At 33.2% G+C, this 26,368-nt stretch overlaps 1 long non-coding RNA gene across 1 annotated transcript; it reads right to left on the reverse strand.

The window, feature by feature from the left end:
* Window positions 1–19,701: 19,701 nt before the first annotated feature.
* Window positions 19,702–20,495, reverse strand: LOC141723364 (uncharacterized). Its single transcript, XR_012576255.1, has 3 exons — window positions 20,375–20,495; window positions 20,230–20,288; window positions 19,702–20,061 (listed from the first exon to the last, which is right to left on the reverse strand). It is a non-coding gene; the product is annotated as an uncharacterized LOC141723364 (long non-coding RNA).
* Window positions 20,496–26,368: the final 5,873 nt, after the last annotated feature.

The raw sequence follows: 26,368 nt of genomic DNA on the forward strand, positions 1-26,368 counted from the left end.
AGAAAATTAAGATAACATATTCACCCCATCTGTGTTGCACATCATACCTAACACAACATCCACATGGATTAATGTGTTCGAGACCTTTATAAGATCATGTAAATAAAAAATATATGTAAAAATCGCAAGATTACTTTATTGTGATTTGTCGTGAATTTGACCCCATTTATGAAAAGTACTCAGTCTTTTGTCCACATTATCGCACGGTCGTGTAAAGTTACGATGCTGTACTCAACCAATATTTTTCTCATATCCCACTTTGTTAAAATAAATTAAATAATAATATCAAAATTTAAATTGTGTGTATGTAATTTTTTAATACATGTGAATTCTTAAAAATCAAATTTGATACTCTAATTTATATTCCACGCAGAATCAAAAGAAAGATGTTAATTTTTTTTACAATAAAAGGAAACTAACAATTAAATAATTTGAAAAATGAATTGACTTTAACAATTTGAGATAGTAATCTAATTAAAAAATAAAAATTGTATATTGTTTTATAAAATTAAAATATATATGAATATTTTAAGATAAATATTGAACTTCTTCCAATTGTTTCATGTTGTTATAAAATTATTTTCACATTTGAAATTATAATATATGATTGAAACTTATACACACTAAAATATAAAATTTGATATGAGTTATTTTATATTAAAAATGAAAAGTTGATCACATAAATTATCGTATTATTTCTTTCATAATAACATTAAAGCATTAGAAATTTAATTACTATTGCATTTGTCCCATTGAGATCACCATATTGGGGGACGGGGAGTTCGACAAGCATTTTAATGTTCATGTAAAGTACAGTTGCATAAATTATTTTAATTTTTCTGAATAAAAATTAATTTTTAAAGTTCAATACGAAAAAGGAAAATTTTAAAAATAAATTACGGAAGTATGCTTTATCTTTATCTTAAAATGCGTATCGAGTGTTGAAGAAAATATGTAGAGAATTGAATGAGACGGAGGGAGTAATATTTATGAATATTTTATCGAATTCAGATATATTTGGCACAGGAAGCCAATATATATATTTAGTGAATATCGTATTCAACCCCCCTCTCCGATACTTCGGGACCTAACAATTGGTATCAGAGCTTACTATTTGATACACGAATCAGGATCCTTAGTCTGGTGTAGCTCAGTGAGCGGAAGTTCTTTGAACTCCAATTGACGAGAGACATTGTTATATAAATTTATTCTATTAATTTGAATTTACATAAATTTATTTCATAAATTTGATTTAGAAAATTTATTTCATTAATTTAATTTAAATAAGTTTATTTTATGAACTTAATTTAAATGAATTTATTTTATAAATTTGATTTAAATACATTTATATTTTAAATTTTAGTAAATAGAACTTTTAATTTAGATTTATTTTTCGGGTCATTTTGAAGTTATTAGCTGCCAGTTTTTTCTTTCACTTCGGCAGCTCACAGGTGGTTACTTTGTTTTGTTATTAAGCTGCCAATTCTTATAAGAACAAAGTAATAGCTCCAAGCAGAATTCTAAGTGTTGGCAACCAATGCTATGCACTGGCAGGGAAAACAAAAATGTAACTGCACGCGCCTGTTGCCTCCAAGATACTCAGTTGGCACCAATTTTATTTAGTTTAAGTATATTACTTGCGACTAAGGGGATGCTAGAGGAGGGTTACTTGCGCACATAGCTCCTTATATCCTTATATACAAGTGATCAATTCGCGTGCTAAAATTTTAATTTTGATTTATTTATTTTTTATGAAAATTTAAAATTCTTAAAATTTTAATTTTTCGTAAAATATTATTTTTGATTAATTTCATTTTCTAAGAAAATTAAAAAATTTGGAAATTTAAATTTTTCTTAAACATAAAATTAAAGGTTCTCAAAGGATTGGTAGACTCAAGATTCCTCTAGACTTTAAAGATGATTTTAATCTTTCGACGAAAACGAAGATCATGTGCTATTCAGATGAAAAATTCCCGAACACGGAAATTAAAGATAATGATTTTCTTATTCCAATAAAGCTGATTTAAAGACCTACGGAAGAAAATTATGGAATTTCCTCAAAGGCTTACTCCATAGGGTACCACTGGGCTTTCAGATGCAAGAAAGGAATGAAGTTTCTAGGGATACGATTTTTTTCAAAAATTTTAAGACAACTCTAATAATTCCAGATTATACAGTCACACAGCGGTTTGTACCAATGCTATCTTTATCCAGAAATCAAAGAGATCATAAAGAAAGGAATCAAGGAGGTTAGAGAGAATAGTGTGGACATGCAAACATCTCACTTACATTACATGTATTTAAGTTGGAACCTCATAACAGAATGAAAGGGTTACTGATTGTTGAATCAAAGGAAGCTCAAGCAGATAAAAGTGACTTGTACTCTTTAGGATACTTGAGGGACTGAACAACAGGGCAGTGTTTTACTTGTCAAGGAAGTTTAGTCGCATCATATTCACAAGGAGTACTTATGCTATATCCAAGGATCAAGCCTATCTATTTTGGAGCAGAGACTTTTCAGGATTCAATTCAAGAGGTAGTCACAAGGCTGAGATGGTGACAGATTTAAGATTTGATAGCTACAGTTATGACAAGCAATATGTGTCAAGTAACTATCAGGGGGTTTGCTACAACAGAACAAGAAGCTTGACAAGTGAGGATGAGTGAGGACTCAGTTGACAAGTTGAGACAAAGGTGGAATGCTTTCTTAAGGAAGCAGCCAGTCAAAACATATAGTGTATAGGGAAAGAGTTGGGATGGATCAGATGATGAGAAGGAAGATCATGAGTATCTTGCTTTCATAGCAATCTCTGAAGATGATCCAACTCACATATCTCAGGTTTCAATTTCTTGAACCACTGTGTTATTCCCTAGCAATACAACAAGAATTACAGAAGGGGGGTTGAATGTAATTCTGGCTTCTTTTTGAGATTTTAAAAACCGTTCTAACTTAATATATATAACAGTGTTTGATTTGCAAAAATGCAGAATAAAAGAATAGTAGAAATCAAAGCACTAAGCAATAAAACACAAGCTTTAAAACTTTCTGGTGGATTTGAAAGTATACAACAGAGATATATATATATATATATATCAGATTGAGAACTCTATGAAGCTTTGAATAGCTCACAGCTGCTTTACAAGTTGAACAAACAAAACTACAGAGAAATTCTTACAGAATACAGCTTGATATGTTTCTATGAAAAATAAGCTTGCTTGGTTATTTGTTCTACTTGCTACACTTGGTTTATATATCACCAACTTTACATAACGGTAAGACAAGATAATAAAACAAAATTATATTTAGTGTAACTCCATGCTTCTTCATTACTTTATTCCAGCATCTTTGAACATCTTCTTAGTTGCATGAAAATGGTAATGCCTCTTTGTTCTCAAAATCCTGCTTAACAGGCTGCCACATTCCTTTTGCAAACACCCGACGCATGTGACTGTGTTGTCACTATCAACAACTATTTTGAATAAGATCATCCGTCGGGATTATGTTGAACATCTGTCGGGAATATGCTGATAATCCATCGAAAGCCTTGTAGATCATCCGTCGGGAGTCTATCTGTCACTTGACTCTATGTCATTTATACATAATTACAAGACATCTCATATTTACTATTAGCCAACATATTCTGCATATCAATCTAGTAGTCAACATGACTTAGAGAACCCTACACAATCTACTAGACTAAAACATATTGTTTGCAGAAATGTGCTATAGTTCTTATTTATTACATAAGCTACACTCTCGATGGATGTCAATTTATCATCCGTCGGGACTATAAAGTTCATCCGTCGGGACTATATTAGATCATTTGTCGAGAGCTACAATTTTCAATAAGTCAAATCTACTAAGGTGTTTTGTTTAACTTATCATCAAGTTCACAACATATTTCTAGCACACTGTAATATTTTGCTCTTAATATTCAATGCATGTTAAGATCTTAGTGTTTAAATGTTTAACACTCGCACAAGCATGATAGCATCACATAAAGGTAATGTTGAACGAGTTCACTAGAATATTTTTCTGGTAACTAGGATTGATGTTTAACTTGTGCATGTTACTTTAGATGATCTTAAATATGTGTTTAAATATTTGTTGAACATGATTTATTGCTTTAGTGAGATATATGTTTTCCTGCACTTATGCTTATTTTTTGTATTCTATCACAATGTGATTTATTCATTTGATCTAAATTGTTTGTTAAGATGTATTAGTTTATAATTGGATTGAGACAGCTAGATGAGATACATCTATATGATTGGACTAGATAGAATTAGAGATTTATTTTTTAATTCTGTTTGTTCCATATCATGTCTGTCTTGCTTAATTCTTATGTAGTATTTCTGAATGAATGCCATGTATTCTTAAAGCAATGCTTGCTTATCTAGATGCCATGAATGCATCTCTAGTACTTGCATTAATTGTAGAAAAAACATGTTTAGGATTACAATAGGGCAAAGACTACTAGTCCTCCTTAAGTGAGGTTGAAATCTTTTCTCCTAGCCTAGAGACAATTTTGTCAAGGGTATAAAAATGGAGAAAATGGCCATTCAAAGATGAGAATTAGCATGTTAAGGTTGAAGCTGTTGTTATCTCTATTAATAGCAAAATCTCTAATCTATCTGGACCCAAACTGATAAGTTGGGTACCAAGAACTGTTAATCCCTTTGTGAGTGCTAACATAACGGGTTAATTTATTCATATGTATTCTTGGTAATTGACACTCAAGAAATATGATCAATAAAAAGCCTCACAATAAAATGTGATTGATAAAAGCTATTTCGTCAATAATCTTTGAAGATGACAACAAAGGTTTTCATAACGGGACAAAGCTATGCAGAAAAAGGAATGTCATCATGGATTCAACAATTGGTACACTGATAACGACTAATCATTGGTGTCACTGATAACAATTGAAAGCATCTTTCTTGATGAAGAATTAAGGCACAAATCTTCTTATTAGACAGTTCTGCATCAAAGGACAAAATATCAATTCAATGAAGGATTAGTGTCTCATCTCAAGCAGGAAAGTTGAGAAGCTTGCTCTTGTAAGAGTAAGGAAAAGATATGTTTATGGCTAGACTGGAATCTCAAGAGAGGTGAAGTCCATGGTTTCTACTATAAAGTTTCATCTGACAAAAGTTTAGCTAAGGCATTAGAAGCTCTCACTCTTGAACATCAACACAAGGAACTCTCTTATAAAAAGGGATTAGTGAGAGGACTGCCTCATCTGGAATTCAGAAGGATGAAAAATGTGAGGCATGTCAGAAAGAGGAGTTAAAGACAACATCACATCAAATTAAAGATATACCTTAGTGATCGTAGATGCCTATTCTTAATAAACAAAGTTGTTGTTCGTGTTTTCTCAAGACAAGATATCACAGATGGTGACTGATCATATCTTAGAGTGTTAGGTCCCGAATTATCGTAGAAGGGGGAGGGGTTGAATACGATAATCACTAAATTAAAAATTCTCTCAAATCTTTAGCGGATAAAAGATTTAGTGCTCGGTTAGTGGTTCCGTGTTCTTGAGGTGAATTATGTTTGGGAATATAAAATGAGGAACACAAGATATTCGGGAAAGTATATATTCATATATAAAACCGCGAGGGGTGATGCTACACTCCGGTAAATAAATTAACCATCTATAATTAAAGAATAACAAAGTTCCTAGCTTCTACAAATATTTACAAATCAAAACCTATACAATGATCTAGCTTTTGTTTGTCTAAGGATTTAATTACCGGGTAACGATTATAATTCCCCTATGATTATACAAGAATTAAATCGGGCATTATAACATTACTCAAGTGAGAAGTTAAACGGATATACAAAAAGTTTGAGCTTCTCTGTAAATCTTTGCTGCCATTTCACTACTTACTTGGGAGAGAAGATGAACAGAAGTTAATCCAAAAATGAACGGCTGAATCTTTCTGCTACAAATTGTGTAGACTTTATATCCAATAAAATTGTGTGGCTGAGGAGAGAAGCACTTTTGTGGCGACCAAGAGTACAGAGGATTTTCTTTACACTTTATGGCGACCAGGGTAGGTACAAGAGGGAGATTAGTTGATTTGTGTGGCGACTCAGTACACTTTGTAAACAAAACAAAAAACAAACTAAAACATAACTTAACTAAACCATCTGTGGAGACCGGGGGGGAAGATCATGTGGCGACCCCATTTACTAAAACAACAAGTACATGTAAATGTACTTAATCAAACAAAACATTGTACATGTTGGTTTATTTGTTTATTTTGTTTTTCTTTTTTTCCTTAACTTATTATGAAAAGGGGTTTTGTTTTCTTTTTGTTTTGTTTTCATTTGTTTTTCTTTTCTCTTTTTCTTTTTTTTTGTTTTTTTTCATTTTAAGTTTAAATTGTAACTAAATTAATTTATAAAATAAACTTAAATATAACTTATATAAATAAACTAATTTAGATTTATAAAATAAACTTATTTAAAGTTTATAAGATAAATCATTTTAAGTTTATTAAATAAATTATATTAAAGTCCACAAAATAAATTTATTTAATTTACCAATTAAACTTTGAGCTTCGCCAGTCCCCTGAGTTGTTTAGCTGTATACCCCGCGCTCCTCTTCTCGTACTTTAACAGATAAACGTTCAACCCAAGTACATTCCTCAACTTAATAATTCTTCTATAAATAATACCCAGATTCCTTTCACAAGCTGTTGACGCCTAGTGCAACTGGTCTGGTTCACAGATGACTAACCCCGATGTAGGTCTTCGTATTATAGCCTTGATTAAATTATTAAGCTTGCAACAACTTTATCGCTTCGGATACTGACTGTCAATAAACAACTCTACTTTTATTGGAATCCTTTATGGTACTTTAGACAACGTCTTTATTAACCTCTGTCCATACCCTGTCTTCAATTCTTCAGATTTCTATACTTCGAACACTATCTATCTTCGATCAATGCCAATACACTGAAATCTTCCAGTAGCACTTCTATACTGAATCTTCAACATTTCTGAAACCCTGAAAGTCTTTAACCTTTGTTCTTCACTGAGGCATGATCATATTAATGAACTTCTTTCAGTGACCTGTAGACAGACTTCAGGCCTTCTTCTAATCTTCGGATTCTTTGTATTTGCCTTGTCTTCATTCTTCCTAATTTCTTGTGTAGTCGTAGTATTATTAACCTGTCATGTTCTAGTGTTGTTATCGTGTTGAGTTATCACGTAACTGTTCATACAACTATGCAGTGTCACCAACAATCTCCCCCTATTTGATTGTTAAACCTAACAAACAAATTAAATAGAGAGGATAACTCAACTAACAACTAGAAAAAGTAATATAATGCTACTGGTTTTCTGGATCAAATACTGTATTTTCAGATTTCTTGAGTAACTGAAATGAAAGATGTTTGTTCCTCTAGCACTGAATAGATCTTCAAGTAGTTTCATCTTTATTTCCTCGGTTCTTCAAATCTCTGCCAGATAGCATTTATCAGTCTTGAAGTAATCATCAGCAGCTTCTTTTGTACAACCACATTTCCTATTGAGAAGCGCATGTCTCTCTTGCTTCTCCCCCTATGAGAATCAACCGCTTAAAGGAGATCACCTTCGTCTACCACCTCTCCTGTACAATAGGATCTGCAGATAAGAACTAATGGTACTCCCCTTTAGGAAAACAGTTTCTCCTCTTATGAAGAATAGTGATGAACCAAACCACTTCTTCTGATTACTAGGATATCACCTTGTGTTTTACCACCTCTCCCATACAATAGGATCCGTAGTTACAAACAACAGTGGTGTGGTGTAGTGTACATGTGCTTTACCTTTTTCCTCCTCCCTGCTATTTCTCCCCCTTAGTTGAGGAATCCTCCAAACTATTACTTAAGCTTTTATCTTCCCCTTAGAGAAGGAATGTATGCTGTTGTCTGAAGGAGTTCTCATATGTTACTTGGTTGGAAAAGAAATAAAAAGTCAGAGTATGATCAACCATGTCCCTTTAAATGCTGCAAGAATGACTTCACTATTGATCATCATGTTCACCAATCTGCCCAACTCCTTATACCTCCCAAATGTGAGTTCACCAATTGTTACCAATTGTTATGTCCCAACTGGTTAGGTCCCGAAGTATTCAAAACCAATCTATAAATTATAGGTCCCTAAGAGTTAGGTTCCAAGCATAAATAGATTCGAGAACCGTAGTATCGAGAACCATGTTTAGGGATAGGGAATGGAATATGGTGTTTCTATTTCTTCCTCACTGTGAGTGTGTGATTCTGTTTTGTCTACCTCACAAGTGTTTCACTCTTCTCTCCACTCGTGTTTACACTCATTCTCACAAGTGTATCACTCCTCTCATAGCTCCAAAATCCAGTTGTACCTGCAAGGAAAATCACCTTAGCCATCCTTAAGGAGGTCACAGGTGGTGCAATGGGAGTTCGCAAATCCCCATCCTTGTTATACTCGTCAGATGAATCTGAGTCATAATCTACAAGTTGCTAGTTTTTCTTTTAGGGTTCCAGATTTGAACTCTGGGAAGGTAAACAATGATCCAAAGAATTTAGCATAAAGATCAAAGTTCCCTTCTAATGTCTGTGAAGACATTTCCTTGTGACTCATCAGGTAATATCTGAATCATTGTCAACAAGTTGCCAATCTGCACCTATGTCAGATCCACTATCCGCAGATGCATCTAGGGGATTTAAGCCTGGGGAGGTAGACACTGACCACTAACATATGGCTATTGGATCAGTATCCTCTTCTAACACATGTAAAGGCAATTGGTCCATTTAAAGAACCTTGAACAATCGAATTTGACCTTAAAATGGTCGAAACTCTTGTTTTCGTCAACTCACCCTTTGTGTGTGTAACCTTTCCTTGTGCATCAAGAATTATTTAAGTTTAAGGCGGTGACACTACATCGGATACCCTGGCCGACATGAGAATTTCAATAGACGCACCCTGTTGAGAGGATGAATCTAGTAATTGTTTTCTGCCTTTTCCGCCATTACATCTTTTTGAGAAGATGTATGGGGGCTAGCAGTTGCCTCAGTTTTAAAACTACTAATCAACTTTGTAGGAGACAGAGCTGTTGGGTTGACTTCAGAACCTTCCTTATATGGTGCACTAAGGCACTTTCTCTCTCACGCTCATTCATACTTCATTTTAGGGGTAAGAGAGTGTTGGTTGGTTCTGTTTCTATGTTTGTCTTTACAGTCTGGGATAGAAGTTGTGGGTTTCCAACCTCATGACTATCAAATGAAAGAAGGCCATTGGAGGCTGAACCTGTATCACATAACATATTGTAATATAGAGATAAAATGCATTTAAGATCTATAATGAATGAAAATCATGCATTTAATCTAAGAGAGAAATGATGTACAATAGTGATTTCACAAAGATTTTAATGAAATAAGAAATCACCAATGTAGAAAGAAGTTTGATTTTCTCCTAAAACTGTTCGAGTGCACAAGTCTGTTTTTATGCCTAAGCCACAGACTGGTGACCTAGCAGTATTAAGAAAAGAAAGAAATATTTTGTCTTTCAAGATGAATGAGTTTTTATAAAAGTATTGATCACTTAGGGTAAAGTCTAAGCAATTCTCATTCATATCAAAAGCTCCATAATCTATCTTTATAAGATTATAGTCAACAAAATTGTTTATTGATAAATATCCTTAATAAGACTGACTATGCTGCTGATTTTAAATTGTAGTGAATCTGTCAGATATAGAGACTCATATAAATCCACTAGAACTTCAAATCTCACAATTATCTGCAACAAAATATTAACTATATATCATTGTCTGATACTTGTCAAGTACTTTAGATACCAATAATTATGCTGCATCCTATTTTAAATATTAAAATAAGATATCAATTAATTAAATACCAATTATCTATCAAAAAGGCATTAACATTCAATTTCTTATATCGTACAATTGTTAACTCCTAACAACTGTAATATCTCTAACAATATTAGTTCGATAAATAAAGCAACATTAACCAACATTAACTTGTTTGCAATCTTAGAAAAATATTCTAAGTTCCATATACTTTGATCCATTGAGTATTGCATCTATTTAAAGTGTTTAGGAATTTGCAAATAAGTATAAAAATAATTCTAACTTGACAACATATGGTTACTTATAATAAAGCATCAAACATTGTAACCATTGATGTAGTTTAAGAAAGATTTTCACACTTTTTATATTAGTATAAGTGACTGAGGATAAGCATTGATTACTTAGAGGAGTTCAAAGTAATGTCACAAATATTAATACTTCACAATTAGTTAGCAGTTGAACTCTTAACTAAATATCATTAACTGATATAAGTCAAAAATTAGCATACAACTAATCATGTTACTATCATGATTTTGATTTCAGTGAATTCTTGAGATGTAAACATTGCTAAATTCACTCAAACCAAAATCTCATAATTTTCTTCTAACACATAAGTTACAATCAATATACTAGATATCAATTATTGACAAATTTAGTTATAATCAATCATGATGCTTATTTATTTTAAGTTAGTTTGAAATATGGAGCAAATAAAATCATTGAATTTCTTCAATTTCCATAATCCAAACTACCCAAAATAAATATTAAATAAATAAATACTAAATATCTATGAGTTAGATAATAGCACTTAAATATTTATAATTATCCTTGAGTAAGTACCAATAGGATATATGACTTATATACATGGAAATCACTCTTTGAATAATTAGTAATTTTAGAAATACATTCTAAGCATATAAAATATTGAGAATTTTATACACAAAACTTAGAAAATACTTCAACTTTCAATATTAGTGATTTTAGAAATAAGCATTGATTACTTATAACACAAATTCTAAATAATATCACTAATACTAAAAGTATCACAATTATTCGTACATGATACAAATAACTGTGTTGCATATCATTTTAATATAATTTAAATTATGATACTTATATGGAATCGAATTGTCTATAGTCATAATTTAAATCAATTAAAATAAAATTCAAACTTGATGTTATAATACTTAACTACCACAAATGTATATGACATTGCAATCATGATAATCAAGATAGTAGCACTAAGTACGAGGTACTGGATTACTGATAAATTCACAAGTCCTTTAAATATTGAAGATTTAATACTTGTGAACTTATATGAAGAATTCCTTGCAGAAGGGATTTCCAACTAATATGCAATGAATGATATCCCACACTTACAAACCAGTCTTGAAAGATTAAACAAGTGATTTAATAAGTGTTTCTGTAAGTGACTCTTTGACTGAAAGACATGCTCTCTAAATAAATGATACCTGGTGTCAAAGTGCCTTTTCATAGAGAGTTCACAGAGTTGTTGGATTTGATGTTATATCTTATCATAATAAAAAATCAATCTTCTTTCACGAAGTTGACAGCTTTCTGAGATGCTTCCCCTGTCACTTAGGTTGACAGCTTCAGAGATGCTTCTCCTGTCTTTCTTACAACCTGTGTAATCTACATCTATATATCCAAACATGTTAAGCACAATATCTTTAGGGTACTTTACTCCAAAAGTTGGTAGCCCCTTAAGATATCTAATAATCTTATTAATAGCTATACGATTGGATTCTCTAGGATCCACTTGGAAGCTTGCACATTGGCATCTTGAGAACATTACATGTTATCTATTAGCATTTGAGTAAAAAAGTGAGCTCGTCATACCTCTACAGTTTATCATTATACCTAAGTTGTGAAGGGTTTTTAGCACATAAACGCAGCGAAAACATAAATTTAAATCTTAAAAAAACGAAACCCTCCGCAGGATCCATGCGAAAAATAATATTTAATTTGTAGTTCAGTATGTTTACCTTAAGAAGCTTTACGTTAATGGAAAGATGGAGGTCTTTAATGGTGATCCAAAAATGATGAACGGAGATCCTTAGCAACTGCTCCTCAAGTGTGAAGCACTCCACCGGTATCCACCAAGAAAACGATGTAATGAAGGAGGAGGAGATTGAGAGAATTAGGGTTTTGTAAATCTTTTTGGTTGAGGCAAAAATAGGGTCTATAATAGTATATTTATAGGCAAAATTTCCAGCTGAAAATTTTCCCATAAAATATTATTATTATTAACCCTTTATTATTCTCACTAATAATTAAAACACCTTTTAATTATTAATCCTTTTTCTAAACACTTTATAAAAGATTCTCTCACTTGATTTAATTTCCAAAAATTAAATTCTTAATTAATAATATTAAAAACTTTTTCTTAATTAATTTATAATCAATTAAATCTCATTTAATCAATTATTAAATTTGCCAATTAATTATTTATTTCATAAATAAATAATTATCAGCCATTATTAATTAATTTCTCCACCATTAAATCATTCTCTTTTATGGTGTGACCCTGTAGGTTCAATATTAAGTCGGTAGTAGAAATAAATAATAATAAAACTATTTTATCATTATGTATATAAATTCTCTAATTCATTAAATATGATTAATTAATTAATCATATTTATTCTACATCGTGAGGGATACTTCTCAGCATATCGCGACTATCCGGATAATACGAATTCACTGCTTAGAATACCAAGAATCTATTCAGTGAGTAGTTACCGTGCAATTGATTCCTTCTACCCTACAATGTTACGATTAAATACAAGGCATGGAACTTGTGTCAAGCCTATCTTATTTAATCACTTGCTTTTCCATTCACTATGCTTAGTTCTATTTAATATAAATTAGAAACTCCTTTCTAATTTCATTCACTCTGGCCAAAGATTCCTGAACTAATATAAGTGGATCAGCATTGAACATTCTCTTCCTACACTGGAAGGAGTAGATCCTTTATTGATCATACACTATCTTCGTGTACAAATTCCTATACCCAGTAGAGCCCTTATAATTGTCCCTTGAGACTAAGAACTAAACCAAAACATAGTTCAGTGTACACAAGATGACTATGATGACCTCAAGTCTAAGGATACTTGTACAACTATTACTATGTGAACAACTGCTGACACATGAGTGAACTCCATCAGTTGTTCAGCTGTGTGAGTCATGTTCAGTGAACTTATTCTATAATAAGCACCTACATACTAGCTATAGTGTCACCACACAAATGTCTATGAGAACAGACATCCTTCATAATAAAACAAGCATAGTATGTACCGATCTTTGCGGATTATTAATTACCAGTTAGTAATCATACGACCAGGAACTATTTAAGTTTAGAGTTATCATCTTTTAGGTCTCATTATTATGGTCTCATCACAATCCATAAAAAGCTTTACTCTAAACTGTGGTATATCTTATTTAAACATAAATAGATAGAGCCCGCAATAAAAATAAAACAAGTATTTTATTAATATCAATGAAATCAAAACAGATTACATTAAATTTATTCCTAAATCCTCATACATGATTGGACTTAGGACATATCTCTTTCAATCTCCCACTTGTACTAAAGCCAATCACTCTGGATCTAATACCCATCTTGTCTTTATAACGATCAAAGTGACTCTGAGAAGTGGCTTTGTGAGTGAGTCTTCTACGTTGTTATGTGTGTCAACTCTCTCGACGTTGACATCTCCTATATTTTTAACTCAGATTCACCACCAAAAACAAGAAAAATGTCTTGAGTCCTTTGCAAGTACTTAAGGATGTTTTTCACTGCTTTCCAGTGGTCTTCACCTGGATTGGACTGATATCTGCTCATCACACTAATTGAATAAGCAACATCAGGCCGTGTACACAACATCGCGTACATGATAGATCCTATTGCTGAAGCATAAGGAATCTTACTCATGCACTCTCTTTCCTCAGGTGTCTTAGGAGACATTTTTTCGGAAAGGGACACTCCATGGCTCATCAGTATGAGACCTCTTTTGGAGTTTTCCATGCTAAACCTTTTAAGCACTTTCTGGATGTATCTACCCTGGGTAAGACCTATCATTCTTCTAGATCTATCTCTATAGATCTTCATACCGAGAATGTAGGATGCTTCTCCCAAGTCCTTCATGGTGAAGTTCTTTGATAACCATACTTTGACTGATTGTAGCATCGGTATATCATTTCCTATAAGAAGTATGTCATCTATATACAATACAAGAAATGTTACCGCGCTCCCACTAACCTTCTTGTAGACACATGGTTCATCTATGTTTTTGATAAAACCAAACTCTTTGATTGTCTCATCAAAATGGATGTTCCATCTACGAGAAGCTTGCCTTAAACCATATATGGTTCGCAGCAGCTTACACACTAGGTGTTCATTTCCCTTGGAAAGAAAACCCTCTGGCTGTGTCATATACACTTCCTCCTCAAGTTCCCCATTAAGGAAGGCCGTTTTCACGTCCATTTGCCAGATCTCATAGTCGTAGTAAGCAGCAATCGCAAGCAAAATCCGAATAGATTTTAACAGGGCTACAGGCGAAAAAGTTTCATCAAAGTCAATCCCTTGACTTTGTTTAAATCCTTTTGCCATGAGCCTGGCCTTATAGGTCTCCACCTGGCCATCTGCTCCAATCTTTCTTTTGTATACCCACTTGCACCCAATAGGTTTAACACCTTCAGGCGCCTCAACCAGAGTCCATACTTGGTTGGTATACATAGATTCCATTTCGGATTTCATGGCACTATGCCATTTCTCTGAGTCAACACTACTCATAGCCTCGTTATAGGTCGCAGGGTCGTCCTCATCAATGATTGACAACTCATTATCATTCTTAATGACAAGGCCATAATACCTCTCAGGTTGGCGAGACACTCTCCATGTCCTACGAATGGGCTGTTCCAAGAAAGGTTGTTCAGTCTGAACAGGTGTTTCCACTTGATCCGTAGTAGTTTGTGCTTCTTGAACTTCATCAAGTTCAATTTTGCTCCCACTGTTTCCTTCAAGGATAAACTCCTTTTCCAAGAAGGTAGCATGTTTGGAGACAAACATCCGATGATCGGTGTAAAAGTAATACCCCAAAGTTTCTTTAGGATATCCCACAAAATTACATTTTACGGATCGAGATTCCAGCTTATCTGGGTCAACTTTCTTGACATAAGCTGGACATCCCCAAATCTTAACGTGTTTAAGACTGGGTTTCCTTTCTTTCCATATCTCATATGGTGTTTGAGGAACAGATTTGGAAGGCACCTTATTCAGTAAATATGCTGAGGTTTCCAATGCATAACCCTATAGGAATACTGGAAGATTCACATAGCTCATCATGGACCGAACCATGTCTAACAAAGTTCAATTTCTCCTTTCAGATACCCCATTTAACTGTGGAGTATATGGAGGAGTCCACTGGGAGATTATACTATTTTCTTTGAGATAATCTAGAAACTCTCCATTCAAGTATTCACCACCTCGATCTGATCGAAGAGTTATAATACTGTGTTTGGTTTGTTTCTCCACTTCATGTTTATATTCTTTGAACTTTTCAAAGGCTTCAGACTTGTGTTTCATCAAATACACATATCCGAATCTAGATCTATCATCTATGAAATTAATGAAGTACGAAAATCCACCCATGGCTTGCGTAGACATTGGTCCACATACATCTATGTGTACCAATCATAGCAAATCTGCAGCCCTCTCTCCATGTCCACTAAATGGAGATTTGGTCATTTTACCTAATAGACAAGACTCGCATGTAGGATATGATTCAAAATCAAAGGGGTCAAGTAACCCTTCCTTATGCAATGTCCGCAGTCTATTTTCACTAATATGACCTAGCCTACAGTGCCATAAATAGGTCAGGTTTTCATCATCTCGTTTTCTTTTATTAGTTTGTTCAATCTGAAGTAAATCATGCTCTACGTCACATACATACAGACCATTATTTAAAATGCCACGTCCAAAAAGAACACTATCTCTAAGGATAGAACATTCATTATTCTTAATAATAAATGAAAAACCATCCACATCCAACATCGGAATAGAAACAATATTCCTCACAATAGAGGGAACGTAATAACAATTATTCAAAATAATAGTTTTGCCCGTAGGCAAATGTAAACTAAATGATCCTACAGATATGGCCGCAACCCTTGCTCCATTGCCCATACGTAGAATCACCTCATCTTTTTCAAGAGTCCTACTTCCCTTTAGTTCTTGCAACGAATTGCAAATATGAGAACCACAGGCGGTATCTAATACCCAAGTAAAAATTTGACCTAGTGACATATTAACTTCGATCATGAACATGCCTGAATCAAAAGCGGTAGTCTCACTACCCTTCTTCTTCAATTCTGCAAGGTAAACCTTGCAGTTCCTCTTCCAGTGCCCCAACTTGTTACAGTGAAAACAAACAGCTAAATTAGTACCAGTCAACTTGTGAGCATCTAGTATGCTCCGGAGTGATAGTGCAGAAGACATGACGAATATAGTAAATCTGTAAATGATAAACACGTAACAACACTTAGCAAATATTCAATTTCATTTCAAAACACTATATGAATTGGGTCTTTATTCATAAGTGTCTCCCACTAGTTTATCTAATTTTTTTAACCCCTAAGTGAAAATTAAGCATTCATAATGCTAGTGGGAATAGGGATCCTACATTCCATCACACAACCTTGGCTGTGGCACGAAACGTCATGTGATATTCAATAGGCAGACAACTCTTGTCAATTACATCTTATGTTATTCCCTAATATAAGTTTAGCCTCTTGAATAATTGAGTCACGGCTGTGGCATGACAAACTCAATATTCTAAGTCAAGTCTAACCCAACATTTCGTACAATTGAATCAGTCTCCAACGGCCCACGGCTGTAGCACGTACCGACCTTTAGATTCTAATTCAATGTCCACATCTCTATGTAATAGACAAGTATTTCTTATTTCGAAATCAAAGCCCTCGGCTATAGCACGAAATGACAATGATTTAAAAATAAGAACCACTTTCTACCATGTTGGAAGGCTATGACCGACACAAGCCCGTTGTGTCATTGGCCAATTACTACTTGATATTATTTAATTTTAGAGGGATTATATTACGTTACAATCATAATCATATTATAAAGAGATTCTTCCTTTTAAATTAAATATTTCAAATCAATAATCGATAATCAGATGATTCCCAGATCGGGTGGAGCATTGTCAAGAGGCATCACTTAATAACCCTTTCTTACATATAGAAATATGTTGTTGACAGAATCATCCTTTCTCTCAATATTGAAAATTCATATTCAATTACGTGTTTCATAAACACAAGAATCTCATGATCGTATTCATAATATTTATTTTTAAGGCAAGAAATGATTCCTATTCTAGATTTTCTAGAGCACGCCTTATATTGATTTAAGTTCACCTAAATCTATCATCGCATGGTAAACATAGACATATATCTCATATATAAAATTAAATAAACAAGTAAATGTAAAGTGCAATAAAGTAAATGTGTTTGGTTATGGCCCCATCCTATGTGATCTTTATCAAGCTCATGATAAAGATCAAGGTCAATCTAATATGGTGATAGAAATAAATACAACTACTTATTACATAAGTCTTCTTCTTTGTTTAGACTTCTTGTATGCCTCGTCTTCTTCTTTGTATCACCTCCATTGGATAGCCTTCTTGAGTCTTCAATTGCATTACATGATTGAAAGTAAAACTAATCTAATGAACTTACAAGAATAACTTGAGTTACATTCGAGATTTATGATTACAAAGATTGACGACATGCAAGTCGTATTTAAAACCAAAACCAAAACCATTACACTAAGGTCGAAAGGCCATAACCATACACCAAGCTCATACAACACATAAAAGCATGTTAAAAAATATAATCTGATCTTAACATATCATATTATCCATGATCTAATCATAAAAAGATAATATGACAAAAATCAGAAAAATCAGAATCAAATAAGAAAAACAAGAATCACTATTTACGGGCAGTAAACGACGTCAAACGCCTTACAGACGAGTCGTTGATAGCTTTAGCTATCAGTTTTGTTCAGAAGCTTGTTTACCTATGGAATAGGGTATTCGTTTGTGTAAATCGGACACCAAACCCAGATTTCAGCAAATCTGCAGCAGCCAATTCAGAATCCGTATCTAATATGATTCTCATAATTAGAACAAACATAAATCATGTATATATCAGTATATATACAGATTATATAATCATCTTATGAGTATACAAGTCACATGAATATCATATATTCAAAACCATACATATATAAGCATATTATATCAACATCAAATCATGGCGAATCACGTACATGCTCATATATCGAAAACAGTTAAACACATAAACGAATTAAAAACTTTTCGCAAGTACCTCTGATACCATTGAAGGGTTTTTAGCACATAAACGCAGCGAAAATGTAAATTTAAATCTAAAAAAAAAAAATGAAACCCTCCGTAGGATCCATGCAAAAAATAATATTTAATTCGTAGTACAGTATGTTTACCTTAAGAAGCTTTACGTTAATGGAAAGATGGAGGTCTTTAATGGCGATCCAAAAACGATGAACGGAGATCCTTAGCACCTGCTCCTCAAGTGTGAAGCACTCCAGCGGTATCCACCAAGAAAACGATATTGTAATAACCCCAAAAATTTTGAACTTTTTGTAACCCTTATGAATAGTGATTTTGCTGATTATGCTGAATAAGAAAACTTTTCATACCACACTTTGTAGAGGTTCTTTTATTGTTATTCTGAGATCTTATTAGTACTCTATATGGTATATAAGTGTATGTAAAGATCGTCAGAATCCAAATTCGAACACTTTGATTTTTCCCGAAAATCCACCAGATACCGAAAGAATTGAGTATAAGGTAACATGATTAAAAGGATTTAAATTCAAGGATTATAAGAGAGAATCATAAAAGGAATATAAAATATTGAGAAAGGTTTAGGGGAACCCAAGTAATAAGATCCCGGGTATGATCCCTCAAACGATAAACGAGAACGAAAGTTAAGCGAACCGTATAACAGATCAGCGATCATTAGCCAAGTAATTATGAGTTCATCAAAGGGGTTAGTGGAGGATGATGTCATCACACCAACAAGAGGAGGACAAGTGTAACAAGATGACATAAGTAGATGGTATAAGCATGACCAAATGGGAAGGGTTGGTTGATTGCACTACAACATATTTTCAATCATACAACTGTTTTTTTACCGTTATGTGACAAGTATGTTTTCCGTTGTCTATCCAACACTCGTGTGATTGAACTTCAGACAATGGTTGTTTTTACCATTGTAGAAAGAGAGGTTAAACAACATGTTAGAGTACTTGTTTTAACATAGAAGACACAACAGTTATTCTAAACAAACCATTGTTGAAACTTTTTTAAACAACTGTTTTTTTATTCAACTATTGTCTAACTAACTTAACAACAATGGTTTTTCGTCAAAACCATTGTTGTTAATTTATTCGATATTTTCATAAACAACAGTTTATAAACTTCTTTTAACTCGTTAAAACCGTTGTCATGAATGTATTTTATTTAAAAGACAATGGTGTAAATGATTTAAACCATTGCAAAGAATATCAAAAGACAACAGTTTTTCTTATAAAAAAAATGAGCAATGAGAAATACAACAGTTTTCATCATTTTTTAAGTGGGTTTCACACAACTGTTTACAAAATTAATCTCATTATTTAAAATAAATCAATTTTAAAATAAAATAATATTATATTAATTCAATTGTTATTTCAAAATTAAAATTAAATTTATAATACAAAGGTTCTCTACAAGAATTACAACTATAAGCCCTTAAGTGAAGAATTATAACTATAAGCCTTGATAACTAATAGTAAAGCCATGAGCTGTAATGTATTTGCATCTCTGGACAAATTTCAATATATTATTTCACTTCAAAAGTATACCTTATTGAGTATTTACAGGCATACATATGAAGCAGAAATTTACAGTATGTTAATCAGTAGTTGGCTTTGGCAAAGCTCCGCGGGAAAGGCACAACATCTCTAACATCATTGAGACCCGTGGCATATAAAACTAGGAGGTCAAAGACAAAACTGAAGCCGGAGTTCTTGACAGTACCATGCCTGCGAAGATCCAAGTACCACTCATACTGATGCTTTGGCAAGTTTAACTCGTTAATCCTGAAATATAACGCTAAATCAGTAATAGCATTCAATTGCTAGCTACTTACCTTAAACATTATGTAAAATCATCAGACTAATCAATATTCAAACATGGAACCACCATCAAAGTTACATAGAACGATGAGTATGGAAAGGTAAATGACTAACGATACATATTGTATTTACCTTGATTCTAGCATATCTAAACGCTCCTCATTTTAACTGCCTCTGATCAGAGTTCCAGCCTGCAAATAATTGATTTTTTAATTTTAAGATACAACGAAGTTGTATGCACTAAATCTTGTCAGAGTACTATCTACTTCAAGCTTACCTTTGGTACAATCAAATCGAAAGCTACAACTGTTTTCCCATCATCATTCAGTCGCACATAAAATGGCTTAAGTTCTTTCGGGTAATTGTAGATAATCACTGGTCATTAACCAGTTGAGATTCTTAGACTCTGACCTTATTGTGTACATGTATTGCATAAATGTTCGTTTTGAGTTACCATTGAAGCTCTTCACTTAAGGGAATGCCATGGTCAATGTTTACATCTACACATGACAATAATAGGTACCTGAATGAGTGTCAAAGTTACAGAAACCGCCATAAGCCCCACCACTGACACGTACACGGTCCCGTAAGCATGTATTACAATTATGTTTAGAAATGACATATCCACTCCCCTTAAATTCATATCATATTTCATAGAGGTTTGCTGCTTTTCCAACACAATTTACCTGTATAGAGAGTATAATTTTAGAAAAAAAAGATTGACAAAAAAATGGTTTTCATGTAAAGTTCTCTCTATCGTACCTGGGTAGGAATCACAATAGCTTCACTAGTTAGAGGAAGTCAAGCATTCCAGCTTTCTGATTTTGCAAGGGAAGATCGTGGAAGAGAATCAAGAAAATTGGCAACATAGTTCTCCAACTTTGTCAAGTTCTCTCCATCAGCAGTAAGATTTATCAGGCAGCCTTCCTTTGAAAATAGGCATTTACTGATCTCCTCCAATGATGATGAGATTTAATTCCAATCAAGATCAATTTTCTCTTCAAGAGATTGCAGATACTCTAGATAACTGAAAGTACACACAATATACAAATTACATTAAGCGCACCAATAATCATACAATACTGAACAATATCAAGAACATAAATAGAGTGAATTGGTAAGGAGATTCGACTTACTTTCAAAAAAAAATAAAACAAAGAACAGAGAGGACTTATAACAGTTTATCATTTTAACATACCTGTTGAAGAGGCCATGCCCGAGAGGCTACTGCAAGCAAGGCTTACCATTTCAGTAGAATCGTTTGGCCTAATACACAAAATTCATAAGTTTAGAAACAAAATCACTTGTCACAAAGGTCATACATGATTTAATCACTCCGAAAAATTCACCTTTTAGTATGGCAGTATGATCTCAGCATCTCATACATGATTTTATCCAGATGGATAATACCTTATACAGAGATGTTACGGAAACTATCATATAGCATTCAAGCAAGTCATAAAAAACATACCACAAAACTTGGCCTTCAAATACCCTGAAGTTGCTTCACGATTTGGCCAGGCGCCATTAGGGTACTTCCGATCCCCTGGACTGAAAAAGTATCATTCCTGCTACCTGAACGAAGCCTTTGCTGTATTTTTCAAACCAGAACACATTATCACCAATCTCCAATATAATAACATAACACATCATCCTCATAATTAAATGATTATCACCTTGTACACAAATAATCACATATTTATAAATCACCTGGCAATTCCAATGGATCGAACTTATAAAGATCGACTTCAGCGATGATAGAAACAGGAAGAGGAGCAGAGGCAATCTTTTTCTTCTACTTGACCCACATCCTTGACTACTGAAAAGTAATTAAAAAATCAAAGCCTCAACTAATTAAAAAATCAGCCTGTAAGCAACCCAAGATTTATCTAAAAAGCATTAAACAGAAAAACAAACAAAACCCATCTGAAAATATAACATAAAATTGTAAAGGACTCAATTAACTTACTAATTCCAGCGAATTAAAGATTGGGCTCCTCTTAAACCCAATTTCCAATTTGTTAAACTTGGTTTGAAATTTGGTTATTGGGTTTTCATTTTGACCCATAATCCCCTTTGTCATCTTCACCAATCTTTGCTTAGTTTCTCCCATCCACCTTGTATTTTTTCACCAATTCTTCAACTCCTCTCTCTGCGTCTCTGTTTTGCCCCTTGCCGACCTCCTTGCGGGACTGCAGCTGTTTACACGCCCCTTCACTTGTGTTGTGACTTTGGCGGAGAGTGATGTTGAATAATTAGGAAAGGAGATGAAGAGCGGCAGAGAAACAACCACAGAGAGGAGAGGAGCACACAAAAAATTAATTGAAGGAAGTAGTCTGATTGGGAAAAGGGGGGGAGATAAGGGGGAAATGAAGGGGGAGATAAGGGGGGGAAATGAAATTTGGAAGAAGGGGGAAAAAATTTAATGAGAGGGAAATGGAAAATTGGGTGAAAATGTGAAAATTTGTTGATAAATTTTTTAATTTATAAATATTATTATATTATTATATTTATCGTATTATACATTTATCGTATCGTATTATAAATATTGGCCGATGGAGGGAACCTAATCTTAGTCATGATTTAGTAAAAAAATATCAAATTTACAAGTAGCTGCATTTAAAAATTAATCTTGTAAATCGGGAACGAGTCTCGTTGTCGGGAGGGGTACTTTTACCGGATTTTTCTAATCCTGACATGCAAGATGAAGTTCATATTTTTTAATAATTTTTTCATATGACTAAAATTGATATATCTTAACATCCGTACGATCGGATCGTCGAAAAAATTATTTTAAAAATTAATCTTGTAAATCGGGAACGAGTCTCCTTGTCGGGAGGGGTACTTTTACCGGATTTTTCTAATCCTGACATGCAAGATGAAGTTCATATTTTTTAATAATTTTTTCGTATGACTAAAATTGATATATCTTAACATACGTACGGTTGGATCGTCGAAAAAATCATTTTAAAAATTAATCTTGTAAATCGGGAACGAGTCTCGTTGTCGGGAGGGGTACTTTTACCGGATTTTTCTAATCCTGACATGCAAGATGAAGTTCATATTTTTTAATAATTTTTCGTGTGACTAAAATTGATATATCTTAACATCCGTACGGTCGGATCGTCGAAAAAATCATTTTAAAAATTAATCTTGTAAATCGGGAACGAGTCTCGTTGTCGGGAGGGATACTTTTACCGGATTTTTCTAATCCTGACATGCAAGATGAAGTTCATATTTTTTAATAATTTTTTCATATGACTAAAATTGATATATCTTAACATCCGTACGGTCGGATCGTCGAAAAAATCATTTTAAAAATTAATCTTGTAAATCGGGAACGAGTCTCGTTGTCGGGAGGGGTACTTTTACCGGATTTTTCTAATCCTGACATGCAAGATGAAGTTCATATTTTTTAATAATTTTTTCGTATGACTAAAATTGATATATCTTAACATCCGTACGGTCGGATCGTCGAAAAAATCATTTTAAAAATTAATCTTGTAAATCGGGAACGAGTCTCGTTGTCGGGAGGGGTACTTTTGGATTTTTCTAATCCTGACATGCAAGATGAAGTTCATATTTTTTAATAATTTTTTCGTATGACTAAAATTGATATATCTTAACATCCGTACGGTCGGATCGTCGAAAAAATCATTTTAAAAATTAATCTTGTAAACAGGAACGAGTCTCGTTGTTGGGATGGGTACTTTTACCGGATTTTTCTAATCCTGACATGCAAGATGAAGTTCATATTTTTTAATAATTTTTTCGTATGACTAAAATTGATATATCTTAACATTCGTACGGTCGGATCGTCGAAAAAATCATTTTAAAAATTAATCTTGTAAATCGGGAACGAGTCTCGTTGTCGGTAGGGGTACTTTTACCGGATTTTTCTAATCCTGACATGCAAGATGAAGTTCATATTTTTTAATAATTTTTTCGTATGACTAAAATTGATATATCTTAACATCCGTACGGTCGGATCGTCGAAAAAATCATTTTAAAAATTAATCTTGTAAACGGGAACGAGTCTCGTTGTCGGGAGGGGTACTTTTACCGGATTTTTCTAATCCTGACATGCAAGATGAAGTTCATATTTTTTAATAATTTTTTCATATGACTAAAATTGATATATCTTAACATCCGTACGGTCGGATCGTCGAAAAAATCATTTTAAAAATTAATCTTGTAAATCGGGAACGAGTCTCGTTGTCGGCAGAGGTACTTTTACCGGATTTTTCTAATCCTGACATGCAAGATGAAGTTCATATTTTTTAATAATTTTTTCGTATGACTAAAATTGATATATCTTAACATCCGTACGGTTGGATCGTCGAAAAAATCATTTTAAAAATTAATCTTGTAAATCGGGAACGAGTCTCGTTGTCGGGAGGGGTACTTTTACCGGATTTTTCTAATCCTGACATGCAAGATGAAGTTCATATTTTTTAATAATTTTTTCATATGACTAAAATTGATATATCTTAACATCCGTACGGTCAGATCGTCGAAAAAATCATTTTAAAAATTAATCTTGTAAATCGGGAACGAGTCTCGTTGTCGGGAGGGGTACTTTTACCGGATTTTTCTAATCCTGACATGCAAGATGAAGTTCATATTTTTTAATAATTTTTTCGTATGACTAAAATTGATATATCTTAACATCCGTACGGTCGGATCGTCGAAAAAATCATTTTAAAAATTAATCTTGTAAATCGGGAACGAGTCTCGTTGTCGGGAGAGGTACTTTTACCGGATTTTTCTAATCCTGACATGCAAGATGAAGTTCATATTTTTTAATAATTTTTTCGTATGACTAAAATTGATATATCTTAACATCCGTACGGTCGGATCGTCGAAAAAATCATTTTAAAAATTAATCTTGTAAATCGGGAACGATTCTCGTTGTCGGGAGGGGTACTTTTACCGGATTTTTCTAATCCTGACATGCAAGATGAAGTTCATATTTTTTAATAATTTTTTCGTATGACTAAAATTGATATATCTTAACATCCGTACGGTCGGATCGTCGAAAAAATCATTTTAAAAATTAATCTTGTAAACGGGAACGAGTCTCGTTGTCGGGAGGGGTACTTTTACCGGATTTTTCTAATCCTGACATGCAAGATGAAGTTCATATTTTTTAATAATTTTTTCATATGACTAAAATTGATATATCTTAACATCCGTACGGTCGGATCGTCGAAAAAATCATTTTAAAAATTAATCTTGTAAATCGGGAACGAGTCTCGTTGTCGGGAGAGGTACTTTTACCGGATTTTTCTAATCCTGACATGCAAGATGAAGTTCATATTTTTTAATAATTTTTTCGTATGACTAAAATTGATATATCTTAACATCCGTACGGTTGGATCGTCGAAAAAATCATTTTAAAAATTAATCTTGTAAATCGGGAACGAGTCTCGTTGTGGGGAGGGGTACTTTTACCGGATTTTTCTAATCCTGACATGCAAGATGAAGTTCATATTTTTTAATAATTTTTTCATATGACTAAATTTGATATATCTTAACATCCGTACGGTCGGATCGTCGAAAAAATCATTTTAAAAATTAATCTTGTAAATCGGGAACGAGTCTCGTTGTTGGGAGGGGTACTTTTACCGGATTTTTCTAATCCTGACATGCAAGATGAAGTTCATATTTTTTAATAATTTTTTCGTATGACTAAAATTGATATATCTTAACATCCGTACGGTCGGATCGTCGAAAAAATCATTTTAAAAATTAATCTTGTAAATCGGGAACGAGTCTCGTTGTCGGGAGGGGTACTTTTACCGGATTTTTCTAATCCTGACATGCAAGATGAAGTTCATATTTTTTAATAATTTTTTCGTATGACTAAAATTGATATATCTTAACATCCGTACGGTCGGATCGTCGAAAAAATCATTTTAAAAATTAATCTTGTAAATCGGGAACGAGTCTCGTTGTTGGGAGGGGTACTTTTACCGGATTTTTCTAATCCTGACATGCAAGATGAAGTTCATATTTTTTAATAATTTTTTTAAATGACTAAAATTGATATATCTTAACATCCTTACGGTTGGATCATCGAAAAAATCATTTTATAAATTAATCTTGTAAATCGGGAACGAGTCTCGTTGTCGGGAGGGGTACTTTTACCGGATTTTTCTAATCCTGACATGCAAGATGAAGTTCATATTTTTTAATAATTTTTTCATATGACTAAAATTGATATATCTTAACATCCGTACGGTTGGATCGTCGATTTTAGAAATTAATC

Source organism: Apium graveolens, chromosome 5 (assembly GCF_009905375.1).
Source record: "Apium graveolens cultivar Ventura chromosome 5, ASM990537v1, whole genome shotgun sequence".
Taxonomy (NCBI): Eukaryota; Viridiplantae; Streptophyta; class Magnoliopsida; order Apiales; family Apiaceae; genus Apium; species Apium graveolens.